Source organism: Centropristis striata, chromosome 6 (genome assembly GCF_030273125.1).
Source record: "Centropristis striata isolate RG_2023a ecotype Rhode Island chromosome 6, C.striata_1.0, whole genome shotgun sequence".
Classification (NCBI taxonomy): Eukaryota; Metazoa; Chordata; class Actinopteri; order Perciformes; family Serranidae; genus Centropristis; species Centropristis striata.
Genome location: NC_081522.1, coordinates 40,300,470 through 40,314,632, shown reverse-complemented (window position 1 = coordinate 40,314,632; position 14,163 = coordinate 40,300,470). Strand labels below are relative to the sequence as shown.

The 14,163-nt window shown below is 38.3% G+C and overlaps 1 protein-coding gene across 2 annotated transcripts in view; it reads right to left on the bottom strand.

Annotated features, from left to right (window-relative positions):
- The window catches only part of lingo1a (leucine rich repeat and Ig domain containing 1a), a 217,382-nt gene that overhangs the window by 36,905 nt on the left and 166,314 nt on the right, over positions 1-14,163 (bottom strand). The window contains exon 1 of one of the 2 annotated variants that reach the window (XM_059334532.1): positions 11,698-12,270. The exons of the other annotated variant lie outside the window; for it this stretch is intronic. The gene's annotated coding sequence lies outside the window, so the exon portion shown is untranslated. Of the gene's footprint in view, positions 1-11,697; positions 12,271-14,163 lie in introns of those variants that run through there. 2 annotated transcript variants of the gene reach the window in all.

Genomic DNA, 14,163 nt, shown 5'->3' with positions numbered 1-14,163 from the left:
CCTCCCAGCCGCCTGGTCGATAACCTGAAACCTAAGCCCTTGTTTCCTCCCTGCACTCTCACTCTTCTCCATTGACAGTATTAGCACTTCTTTGTTCCATTGTTCTGTCATTTCTTCCCTTCTCTCTCTCTCTCTCTATTTCTGTGTTGACAGTGAGTGGGTGAAGAGAGAGAGAGCTTTTAGGAAAGTTAAACAGGATCGAAAGGGAGCTCCAAAGAGCCGGAGAAAGGGGAGCTTTTAGGGAACTAAAAGCCTCTGCCCCCCTTTTTTCTAGCTCAAAGCAAAGGCCCCTGTTGTCTTGAATCACATGATGAATGAATGGGAGCACGGATAAAAAGCACCTACACTTATCTTACCAGAGGAGAGTATAATGGGCTTGAAGCACATTAAAATATTTGAATGATCAGAGAACGCTTTAATCCAAGTATCACACAGGGCAGCCTTTCTGTAGCGTGGCAGCATTTCAGCACCAGGGTCCGTCTTCTTCATGAGTTCTAATGGGATTAGTGGCTGTTAATGGCACTTTATGAATGCTGCGAAACAGAAACAGCTACAAAAGAAGTCCTGAGACATGTTCCGACCTTTGGCACAACGAAACGAGCTGCTGTGAATAAACCCCGACCACACACACACACAACAGATAACACACTCTGTCCGTTTTATTCCCCCGTCTGAGGAAAACCTGCAGCTCAGCACAACAAAAACACACAACACTTCTCAAAAGAGACGCTACGTGATTTCAGAGAAACACTAATCTACTACAAAGCAACACAAAATTACTGTAAAGACATATGAAATGACCACGAAGACACAAAACTTCCAAAAATAGTTGCAAAATGAGTGCAAAGAGATACAAAACTACCACAAATTGTTAAAAAATAACCACAGAGACACAAAAATACCTCAAATAGTTACAAAATAACCACAAAGAGACAAAACTACCGCAAATAGTTGCAAAATAACCACAAAGAGACACAAAACTAACGCAAATAGTTGCAAAATAAAAACAAAGAGACACTAAACTACCGCAAATAGTGGAAAATATAACGCAAATAGTTGCACAGAGATGCAAAATGACAGTGATGAGACTCACTACAAAGAGTCAAAAAACTACCGCAAATAGTTGTAAAATAATCACAAAAATTACCACAAAGAGACACAAAACTACTGCAAATAGTTGCAAAATAACCACAGAGACGGAAAATTAATGCAAATAGTGAAAATATGACGCGAATAGTTGCAAAATAACAACAAAGAGACACAAAACTACCGCAAATATTGAAAAAAATAACCACAAAGAGACACAAAACTAACGCAAATAATGAAAAATACAACGCAAATATTGAAAAAAATAACCACAAAGAGACACTAAACTAATGCAAATAGTGAAAAATATAACCCAAAAAGTTGCAAAATAACCACAAAGAGACACTAAACTAATGCAAATAGTGAAAAATATAACCCAAAAAGTTGCAAAATAACCACAAAGAGACACAAAACAAAAGACATCCTGAGACGTGTTCCAACCTTTGTCACAACGAAACGAGCTGCTGTGAATAAACCCCGAGCACGCACACACACACACACACACACACACACACACTGCCCGTGTTAAACCTGTAGCTCAGCCGACAATAAAACCATCTTGACTTGTGAGTAGATCCGGGTCAGACGACTAGACACAGACTCGAGTGGAGAGTCCTCGTCCTCCACCTAAACACCATCAGTGACCCGCGGAGCTCGGCTGCTATTCTAACAGCCATTACATCAGGGAGGTGGAGCATCTTGTTCCCACTTATGGAGAATATCTCCTGCTCCATTCAAGTGTGTGTGTGTGTATAAGTGGAGCTGCTGTTGTCCCAGTGTTGCAGTCAGCTCTGAATAACACATGCAACATTCTGTCATTTTGCTTCTTTTTGCTGCACAATACCAGTCATTACCGACACAAAACAGCTTATTCAGACTCCAGCTACAAACAGGACAATAATATTGTGTCTGCAGATAAAAGGATCGGCATCGTTAGTGGCATTCACACCGAAAAAACAGCACATTTGATGCTTCAGTTGTCATAAAATAAGGGAAATTAAAGTTTTCTATCCTCAGTGTACACACCAAGGTTATAATAGTTATGGATTTTTCATTAGTTTTAATTTTAATTTCGTTGTGAATTTTTGTTTTCAAATTCAGTTGGTTTTAATTAGTTTTTAGAGTGAGTTTGCTAGTTTTTTTTTTTCGTTTTTATTAGTTTTAGTTAGAGTTGCAACAATGATTCGATTCATCGAACAATAATCGATTATTAAATTAATCGTCAATTATTTTGATCATCTAATAATTGGTTTGGGAATTTTTTTTTTTAGACAATAAGTCCAAATTCTCTGATTTCAGCTTCTTCAATGTGAATATTTCTGGTTTCTTTGTTCCTTTATGACAATAAACTGAATATCTCTATGGTTTGTGGACAAAACAAGTTTTGACGTGACCTCTTCTCCTGTGGTTTTGTGTGAAATAATATATTCAATTATAATAGTTTGGGATTTTTCATTCGTTTTAGTTTTAATTTCGTTGTCAATTTCTGTTTTCAAATTAGTTTTAATGAGTTTTTAAAGTGAGTTTGCTGGTTTTAATTCGTTATTATTTTTTGGAAAAATGCTTAGTGTTAGTTTAGTTTTTTTTAGTTTTAGTTTATAGTTTTTTTAAAATTATCCATCTCAGCCCCACTTAGTTTATTAAGTCATAAAACCAGATGGATGAAATAGATTTCATATCAACCAAAAAGGTTTACATATGAAAAAAGTTGACAAAGATGAAAACGAAGGACATTTTCAATATAATTTTAGTTCGTTTGTAACCACAAAATACAGTTTCAGTTAGTTATCGTTTTTATTTTTATTTCAGTTAACAAAAATGTTTTTTTCAATTATAGTTTTCGTTATTTCGTTCGTTTTTGTTAACTATAATAACCTCGGTTCACACACACGTGTCATTCACACAATCAAGCCAAAGATGGATGTTTAAGTTAAAGTCTGCCTAGCAACAGAGGGCCGACAGCGTCTGATTGGTCCTGATGCTGTGAATATAAATGTTCTCCTCTCCAGAGAGTCTTTGAGGAGCTCAGTAAGCTTATTGATGCTCCTCTCCACCCCCAAACCTCCACCAGCTGCTTTAATGAAGCTCCTGCATCCTACAGCAACTATATGCATCTATTACATGTTTAATTTACAAAGGTGGAGACAGGCGAATGCAGCGTTATTACAATAATCCATAGATATGTGTGTATATATATATATATATGTATGTGCTGCTGTGGCTCCCTGCAGACGGAGGGTCAGTGAATCCTGCTGCTGCAAACCTTCTAATCCAGCTTTTCTTTGTGAACACTTTGATTTTTCACACAAGCAGAAAAAGGTAAAATGGCTCTCACGGCACATTTTCCACAACACGTGTATGAATCTGTAGCGCTGGATGAGCCGCTGCAGCACGTTAGAGCTCCAACAGCTGCTCATATTTATCATAATATCAATAGTTGGATTATATTAGATTAGAGATTAGATTAGATTTATGTGTCATTGCACCGAATACGACGAAATTCAAAGCATTCACGTACTGGACTCATAAAAAAACATTATAAATAGTAAATAACAAGATACATTCTCATCATCTCAGCAAAACAGAAGTGTAAATATATAAAAAATATATTTATACTGATAGTAACAGTTAATTAATGCATAATAATATTTCATACACTGTAAAAAATATTTCAAAAACTGTTGTTTTTACGGTAAAAACCAGCAGCTGTGGTTGCCAGAACTTTACCGTAATAAATACAGTTAGAATTTTTTTTAATATTACAGTAAAAAGATATTGGCAAGGTTGATTTTACATTTAAGATTGCCATTTTATTCCATTTTTTACTGTATAAATAAAAGGTTTTTCCATCAAAAGAAACTCTGTTTTCCCATATAATTGACAAGAAAATACTTCATAAATGAAAACGCATAAATTAAAGATTTTACCATTAAATATTACAATATATTTCTGTTACAGTTATGGTGTTTAGTACATTAAACAGTGAGAAAAAGTATTTCTTACAAAAAATAAATGCAAAAATGATGGCTAGTATATATATTACAGTATATTTTTGCTACAAACACGGTGCCAGAGTATTTTACAGTGGAGTAATGTATTTAAAAAAATAAATAAATGTAAAAAATACTATTTTGGTTGATATATACATATCATATTATGATCATAAGGCTTTGATACATTATTAATAAATACTTTTATTAAGATGCATATTATGCAAAAATGATAACTCTTCTTAAAGATGCTTTATGATTTTATTTTAAGCATTAGTTGCAACTTCATATTAACATGCAGAAAATGTTTATAGATGTTTAAAATCAATTATTAACCCTTGCAAAAGAATGATAATGATCTAAATAATAAATTTATAGATGTTTCACATTTAATAAAGCAGTAATCAGGTATTATAATCATCAGCCATCAAAATATTTGCAAATTATTTCTTATTTATTACCAAAACATCATTAACAAACTTAATAACTTAATATAAAATGGTATAATAATGTGTGCAACATCATTGTTTGTTAACAGTAAAATAACTATGAGCAGAAGTTTAATTAATTATGATTCATTTCGTTTAGTTTCCAGCCTCTTTATATAACAGCCGAGTCATTTCCTGCAGTAATTCATTACATTATGGAGCTCTGACCATATGGAAGCCATCTATTATTTTAATAAATGCATCATTTGCAGCTTTGTGGTCAGTATGTGATTCTCATGCCATAAATTCAAGGTTACCAGTTCAGTGTAAATTCTAGATTAGTGTATACAATAATTCTGTTGATGCAATAAAACCAGATTAAAGGAAATATAATCACAGTCGGACTGATCAGATTTGTGAAATGTCACGATGACTGAAGGTAACGTGGAGGGCAGAGAGTTTACTGACGGAGATATTTAACCCCAAGATAAATGATATAACACTTCTAAATCTAAAGTTTTATTTTTTATCTTGGTAAGAACCAAATAATCATCAGGTCACTCTGCTCGGGCCAGTTCATCGCTGCTGGCAGCTTTACTTTATCTGGTTTTACGAGTTCATTTCAGTTTTTGGACAATATTTTTTCTGTTTTTCTGACTATTTTTCTGGTTTCCATGGTAATTTTCTTCCTGTTATTCAAACTATTTTTTAACCTTTTTTTTCTTACTATTTTTTTTTGTTTTTCTGAGATTTTTTTTCTTTTTTTCAGAGTATTTTTTTCTGTTTTTCTGTCTTTTTTTCAGAGTAATTTTTTCAGTTTTTTTCTGTCTATTTTTTTCTGCTTTTCTGACAAAATTTTTTCCTGTTTTTCAGATTTTTTTTTTCTTCTGTTTTTATGACTTTTTTCCGTTTTTCATTAAATCTAGAAATAAGCATGTTGAACACTTAAAACAAGATAAATGATCAAACGCTTCTAAATCTAAAGTTTTATTTTTATCTTGGTAAGAACCAAATAATCATAAGGTCACTCTTCTCGGGCCAGTTCATCACTGCTAGCAGCTTTAATTGACCTTGTTTTAACAGTTAATTTATTATTTTAAGTGTTCAACATGCTTATTTCTAGATTTAATAATCTTAATTTAATAAATGTTGTCAAGGTAAATTATCTGTCCATGCAGCAAGATCATTTCCCTCAGATTTACTGTTTGATCTGGTTTTTAGACTAAACACCTTTTTTGCAGAGCATTGCTAATGAAACTAATTGTCGTTTTTAACTCCAGTAGTCACTGTATTTATTCTATTTGCCTTAAAAATGATGATGACAGTTTTGGAACAATGCACATGATGAATATGTTTGCTGATTATCTGCTCATACTTTCCTTACTCATTATTATTATTAACAGGGTAGCAGCAAGCACAGAGCTGAAATACTTTTTTTGCAGTGTTCTGTAATTTTGTGTCCTTTTTTTGGTCATTTTGTGTCTTCTGAGGGGTTTTTTGGTCATTTTGTGTCTTTTTTTTATCATTTTATGTCTTCTGTGTTTTTTTTTTGGTAATTTTGTGTCTTTTTGTGTCTCTTTTTGGTCCGGCTCTTATGGAAACAGCTGCTTTTGTCCACAGTGTTTTGCAGCATGCTCGTGCACGCTGTCGGGGAAACGCTGGTTGTGCACCACTCAACCTTTGAAAGAAATCCCAAAACATGCTGATGACTTTCAGACGCCACTTGCAGCTGCGCTTCCTGCTTCAAAAGACCTCCACGAGGACGAGAGTGACTAGTGGAATGACAAGAAGCTGCCTCCCCCTCCCATCACATCACATCACACAGCCGCTATGATCCCACCACACGCCTTTTAGAAACACGCCACGCAGCCCGGGGCACCGTGCATCCAGCCACCGGCATCAAGTCTTATGAAAACAACATAATTGCCGTCCCGGGTGAGAACTCCGCAGCACTGTGTCATCGCATAAATATGCAGCCATCACGGCCTCACAACTGGGAGCTAATAAACACCTTGTCATGGCAGGAGGTGTCGGCTCTACGCCCGGGTAGAGTGTCTCCAGGAGACGTGCTCACACGTCATACGCTTAGTCGCTCACTAACACTATTGGTCATTTAGTGATGATCAGTCAGCGTGAAGCTACATCACGGCCATCAACACCACCAACACCACCACGTCTCCACCCACCACCACTAACACCACCATCTCCACTCATTTCTATCATTAACTCTCTGGAGTTTTGGTCTATTTATTCCATTCCTGAATTCTTTCCATCCTGCCTGTATTCACCACTTAAAACATGTTTAAATACCATGTTGGTATATTTTTTTCACCTATGACCTGATAATAATAATAATAGATTTTTTATTCTGACTTACCGGATCAACATTTTGAACCAAAATTGTTCTGTCTTTTTTAATTATTTTGTGTGTCCTTTGGTAATTTTCTGTCTTTTGTTGTGTCTTTTTGTGTCTCTTTTGGTCATTTTGTGTCTTTTTTGGTGTCTTTTTGTGTCTCTTTTGGTCATTTTGTGTCTTTTTTAGTTATTTTGTGTCTTTTTTAGTCATTTTGTGTCTTCTGTCGTGGGTTTTTTTTGGTCATTTTGTGTCTTTTTTAGTCATTTTGTGTCTTTGGAAGTCATTTCGTGTCTTTTTTGTGTCTTTTTGTGTCTCTTTTGATCATTTTGTGTCTTTTTTGTCATTTTGTCTCTTTTTTAGTCATTTTGTCTCTTTTTTAGTCATTTTGTCTCTTTTTTTGGTCATTTTGTGTCTTTTTTAGTCCTTTAGTCCAACATAAAATGTGATTTTGAATCTTTTTTGTTTTACTTTCAAAACACTATCATGCTCAATAAAGAATTTTAAATGTTGCAAATGTGAACAAAGGTGTCAAATCTAACATATAAGAGGGTTCCATCCAGTTCTATCATTTCATACTAAATATATTTGAGCTTGTCTCCAGTTTTACTTGGTATATCATCATCAAACTCTGGATGTGATGAAGAAGTCATGCTTTGGTGCTTCTGGAGACTCCAGAGGGTTAAAACAAGCAGCAACACACTCTTGTCCTCTCCCCTCTTCTTCTGTGAGTGTGTGATTACACTCCAAACATGCCAAGATAGAAACATACTTCACAGAAATGTAATGCTGTTAGAGGAGGAGCTCCATTTTCCTCTGACATCTGATCCTCTGTATTATATCGGCCACTATGTAGAGGTTGAGCTTATTGCAAACATTGATCAACGTGCTGTAATCCAATATAGTATGTCAACAGCAGCATAATGTAGAGGAGAGGAGGAGGAGAGGAGGAGGAGGAGAGGAGGAGAGGAGGAGGAGGGTCTTTGTTACTGTGTCCTGCAGCCACAGAGGTGAATCCTATTGACAAGTCGAAGATAGCCAAGGTCAGCGGCCGCACATTTGTTTAATGAAGCCGGCCGGCCGTGGCGCGAGGGCGGCTGGACAAAGAGGATCACACACCTCAGCAGCCTGGAGGCATCGCAATCATCACACACAGAGTCATCAACAGAAACAGGGCTTAAAGAGAAGGGAATGAAGGGAGAAAATGATGGATTTGAGTGATAATATCACTCTGAGAGCCACAGAGACACTTAATACTGAAGGTCTGTTTTATTAGGAGAAACAGGAAACAGGACGATAATATTCTGTCTGCAGAAAGAAGGACTGGATCAACATTTAGAACCAAAAAGAAACAAAGAAAAACCAACATAAATGTGATCTTGTGATTGTGTGTGATCCTGTCATCAACTCTGGTTTTTATTCTAGTGGGACTCCATTTGATTTGGCTCTGGTGTGTTTAGAGGAACAATTTTGGTCATTTTGTGTCTTTTTTAGTCATTCTGTGTGTCTTTTTGTGCCTTTTTTGTATCTCTCTTGGTCGTTTTGTGTCTTTTTTTTGTAATTTTGTGTCTTTTTTTCAGTCCTTTAGTCCAACATAAATGTGATCTTGTGATTGTGTGTGATCCTGTCATCCAACTCTGGTTTTTATTCTAGTGGGACTCCATTTTTTGTGTGTGTTGTGTGTTTAGCGTAACAGTTTTGGTCATTTTGTGTCTTTTTTATTTATTTTGTGACTTTGGAAGTCATTTTGTGTCTTTTTGTGTCTTCTTTGTGTCTTTTTAGTCATTTTGTGTCTTTTGTTGTGTCTTTTTTAGTTATTTTGTGTCTTTTTGTGTCTTTTTTGTGTCTCTTTTGGTCATTTTGTGTTGTTTTTGTGTCTGTTTTAGTCATTTTGTGTCTTTTTGTGTTGTTTTGTGTCCTTTTTAGTCATTTTGTGTCTTCTGTGGGGTTTTTTGGTCATCTTGTCTTCTTATTTTGTGTCTTTTTTGATCATTTTGTGTCTCTTTTGTGTCTCTTTTGCCTATTTTGTGTCTTTTTTGTGTCTATTTTTGTTATTTTGTATCTTCAGTTGGTCATTTTGTGTCTTTCTGTGTCTTATTATAGTCATTCTGTCCCTTTTATAGTCCTTTAAACCATGTTAAATGTCTAGATATCATTGATATCATGTTATCATTACATTTCTCCAAACAAATTAACCTTTAATTGTACCAGGCATTAAAATGCACAAGAAACAAGGAGGTCTAATCCAACACATCAACAGAAATAGGATTTAAAGTGAAGGGAATGGTGGATTTGAGTGGATAATATCACCCAGAGACACTCAGAGGGTGAATACTGAAGGTATGCATTATTAGGAGAGCTCCGACCCAGTGAGGGTTACACAGATCTCAGGATAAGGGACCTGTGAGGCCCTCTGAGCCACACCCAGCCCTGCATCTGTGTGATATGTCAGAGTGTATCAGCCATCTATCATGTTGGATGGTGAGGCAGATAAAGCAGAGAGGCTGCTGCTGCTGAGCTACAGGAGGCTGCTGCTCTTCTCTCTGGCTGTTCCTCCCTCCCTCCTCCCTCCCTCCTCCCTCCCTCCGGCTATTTATAACCAATAGAGCTACAGCACTTTATGAATGTCCGCAGGCGCAGCATCACACACTGCTCTGATACTCTGCCACTACTGTTTGGGTTTATCATTAGAAGAGGCAGAGCTGGACAATAAAGGGCTTCACAGGCCACTCTCATATATATTATATATTATATATTATATATTATATATATATACACACACACAGGGCCTTGTCTATAGCACATTGTTGGGACACAAGACTAGAAGATGCAACGTGGGAACCTCCCTTTATGAAGGTTCTACAGCCCTGAAAACATACTGGAGCAGCTACAAACACAGATAGTCATTTAGTGTCTTTTTGTGTCTTTTTTTGTGTCATTTTGTGTCGTTTTTTAGTCACTTTGTGTCTTTCTGTGTCCTTTCGAAAATCAGCATTAGAGCAAATCACAGGTACAAAGGTGATGAGGATACATTTTGTGTCTTTTTGTTTCTTTTTATGGTCATTTTGTGTCTTTTTTTGGTCATTGTGTGTCTTTTTTTGGTCATTGTGTGTCTTTTTGTGTCTTCTAATGGTCATTTTGTATCTTTTTGTGGGGTTTTTTTTGGTCATTTTGTGTCTTTTTTCGTTATTTTGTGTCTTCTTTGGTCATTTTGTGTCTTTTTGTGTCATTTTGTGTGTTTTTTTGTCACGTTGTGTCTTTTTGTGTCTGTTGTGTCTCTTTTTAGTTATTTTATGTCTTTTTGTGTCTATTTTGGGTCATTTTGTGTCTTTTTTCGTTAATTTGTGTCCTTTTTTGGTCAGTTTGTGTCTTTTTTAGTCACTTTGCTTCTATTTGTGTCTGTTGTGTCTCTTTTTAGTCATTTTGGGTCATGTTGTGTCTTTTTTGTGTCATTTTGAGTCTTTTTGTGTCTTTTTTCATTATTTTTTGTCTTTTTTAGGTCATTTTGTGTCTTTTGTGTCTCTGTTTAGTCATTTTGTGTCTTTTTTAGTCAATTTGTGTCTTTCTTTAGTCCTTTTAGTCCAACATAAAATGTGATTTTGAATCATTTTCTTTACTTTCAAAACACTATCATACAATAAAGGGGAGACATTTCAGAGGCCACTTTCATATATTCTGCACACACACACACACACACACACACACACACACACACACGACCTTGTCTATTGCACATCGTTGGGACACAAGACTAGAACATGCAACGTGGGAACCACCCTTTCTAAAGGTTCTTCAGCCCTGAAAAATCATCCAGAAACACAGATATCACCTCAAATAGTCAATCAGACAAAGTCGAGTCCCAGCTGACCAGGGACTGCTTCCTGGGGACCTGTCAGGTTTATAATGATTTGTGGGGTAACTATATATACATACACACACACACACACACACACACACACTGACTGTAACACCACACACACTAACACACACAACTTTGCTCCTGAGTCCTGTGCAGTGCAGTGAGATCTATTTATAGACTCCGTCCAGCTCTCTAGTTCTTGTTGAGAACCCAAAAAATTCCAAAGTCGTTGGTGAGGATCAATAAAATGCACGACTCCGCTGCAGCAGCAGCAGCAGCAGCCCGCTGCCCAGTTAACACACTGATAGCATCTCTGCAGAGGAATAAAACGGCATATTGGTTGGGAGGATCACGACTGCCTCACACTTCCACACAATGACAAATGTTATCTCAGCCAGGCTGTACGTGGCCAAATAAAGGCTAGATTAAGATAACATTCTGCAAGTCACCCCTCTTTCCTCTCCTCCCTGCACACACACACACACAAACACACATTCCCCATTCTCTCACACACACTCACTCACATTCACGGGACAATTACATTTGATTAATGGTTTAAGCCTTCTGCCTCCCAGACGAGCACACACACACACACACGGAGAGGGGAAAAAAGGCGCACAAAAGCAGATTACGCAGTGAAAATGCGCCCGGATAACATATCTATAGGAATTAATTTGCAATGTGTGCAGGATTAGATGCGTTTTTACCTGCAGAGGACGCGCCTAACCACACAGCAAGACACACTCCAGCCCTCCGTTTGTCCTGTCAAGCGGCTCTGCCCTAAACATCGCGGACTGTCAGGGAGATTTGAAGCGATCTGACACCGGAATCAGATCCGAGGAGTTTACGGAGAGAGCATCAGAATGACATTATTGTTCAAAGTAGCCCACAAAGATGAAACCTCCATGAGGAAACATATGCATTTAAACTGCATCGACACCAGAATAAAGAGTGAGGCGGCTGGAGGAGAGACGGACTCACCTGCTGTATTCTTCACTGCTGCCGAGCATCCTTTCGCATTTCTCCCCGACGGCAACTCCCAGCCACCACACACACACTCACACACACACTCACACACACTCACACACTCACACACACAATCTCAAGTCCATTTCCGTTAAAAGACAGCTTTCAAAAAACCGAAAAGGTGCAAAAAATAGAGCGGAAAGAAGCAGCCGATCCTTGCAGATTCCCAACGAGTTTGTCTGTCCTCCGTTCCGTGGCGCGGGGATGTAGTTAAAACCGGCAACCCACGCACACACACATAGACACACACCGACACGGACACACACACACACACACACACGGTGCGATCCTCCCTCGGTAATGGGACTCCCTGTGCGCCCGGACTCGTCCTCGGACGACTGTGGAGACTAAAAGGAGGAATGCAAATGGCAGGTGGAGAGATTGAACAACTCCCACGCAGCCAAAAGATCCGCGAGCGGGCAGGCAGGCGCGCACTTCTCGCTCCTTGATGCAGTCTCTCCGATCCTCCACTCGCGCTCTGTGTGACTGTCTGTCGTCAGCGGCGCAGGCAATCTGCTGGCTGAGGGGAGGGACGGAGATGATCGGCGGAACGCACTCTGCCCGGTGTCCTATACTCCAGTGTGTGTGTGTGTGTGTGTGTGTGCAAGCGTGAATGTGTGTGTGGTAAACTGTGTGCGCGCACTCAGTGTTTGCATGTGTGTGTTCACGGCGGGAATGCGCTCTGTGCTTTATTTATTTGGACACTGCGCGGTTTGTTAAGCAGCCCTTTTTTTTTTTTTTCTGTCCGTGCACATTTCAGCCTCCCTGGGTTTTTTTTTTTTTTTGCGCGCACACGGACGTTAACGCGCACGCGCACGCACACGCATTTTTGCAAAACTGTCTTCTGGAACAAAATGGCTCACATTCTAGCCTTGCAACATGCAAATGTTTGCACCGACAGGCTGCTGGCGGATAAAGAAATAAAATCAGATTGAAGTCTCTGACAGAGGAGGAAGAGGAGGGAGGGAGGAGGAAGAAGAGGAGGAGGAGGAGGAGGTGGGTAAGAAAGGAGCAGTTCCTCTTCTCGGAGCCTGATGGCACTGTGGGCTTCACATACTGCAGAAACACACTCAGATCTGTGCAGGAGGAGGCCTGCAGACTGCCCAAAACATCTCCTCCTTTGTCTATCTGCTGTGATTCTAAAGGAATCTCAGAGAGAGACAGACAGGCAGACAGACAGACAGACAGGCAGACAATCAATCAGTTTAACCCTTTATTGGGGGAAGAACCACATTTGGTTACTTCAGTGGACATAAAAACTGGGTCCCCATGTCCATGCACCACATGGATTTCTTCCAGCTAATCAGCAAAGATCAGGTTACATTACAGATGGTGACCCCATGACATCTGACCAATCAGTATGATAATAATATAATAATATTAACTTTATTCACCTTGACCTCCAATGTAAAAAAAAAAACAGAGTTATTCTTCAGTGACTTGTACCAGGAGAATTTGACTATGACGGCATATTAGCGCCAAGTATGAATAAAAATGAAAATACTGGTAAGGGGGGAGGGGGTTGGGGGATGTAATATTTTGAGGAAAAAAGTGGCAAATTTACTAGATAAAAGTAGCAAATCTACAAGAAAAAAATTTGCAGATTTAAGAGATTTAAAGTGGTGAATCTGAGTGAAAAAAAGTATTTTTTCTCGCAGATTCACCACTTTAAATCTCATCTAAAATCTCTCTAATTTATGACAAAATTAGGGAGGTTTCCGCCTCATTCTGGGTATTGGGCGCCAGTGGAAACAGCCCTGATGTTCTTCTGTTGTGGAGCCGTTTGCAGCCGAGTGTGGGAGTCGGCACCTCCAGGTCTAAGGACAAGATTCATGGTTCTGCCCCAAACCAGGAGGTCAGGGAGCATCAGATGGAGAGATCTGAGGTCTCTGGTGGGCTCAGAGCTCAGACACCCAGAGGGAGCTGAGGAGAGCTGCTGCTCTTTTGTGTTCAAAGAAGACATTTGAGGCGGTTTGTTTGTCTCCTGTTAGCAGTTCAGACACTTTCAAGTGGTCAGAGACCTTCATGTAGACCCAGAACACGCTGGAGAGACTACTGATGTCTGTGGCCTGGGAACACATCCGGGTTCTCCAGAAAGAGACAGAAAATTGAGTTTTTGTTGTAGTTTTTCAAGTATTATGAGAAGGACTCAAGGACTCGGCCTGTCACAATAACACATTTTCCCCCAGAAACTATCACGATAAACGATAGTATCGTCGTATTGATGTTGTTTTTGTTTTATAACCATATTAGAGCATAATGAGTTAATCTTTTCCGTAGCAATGAATTTTTAAATCACAAGAATATTAATCATTGGAATTGAAATGTGGAAAAGAAATATTAAAATATCCTAGATAAATAAAACACAAATTAAATCAACTACAACCAAAACAAATAACATAGACTTTTAGACTCTGTTAA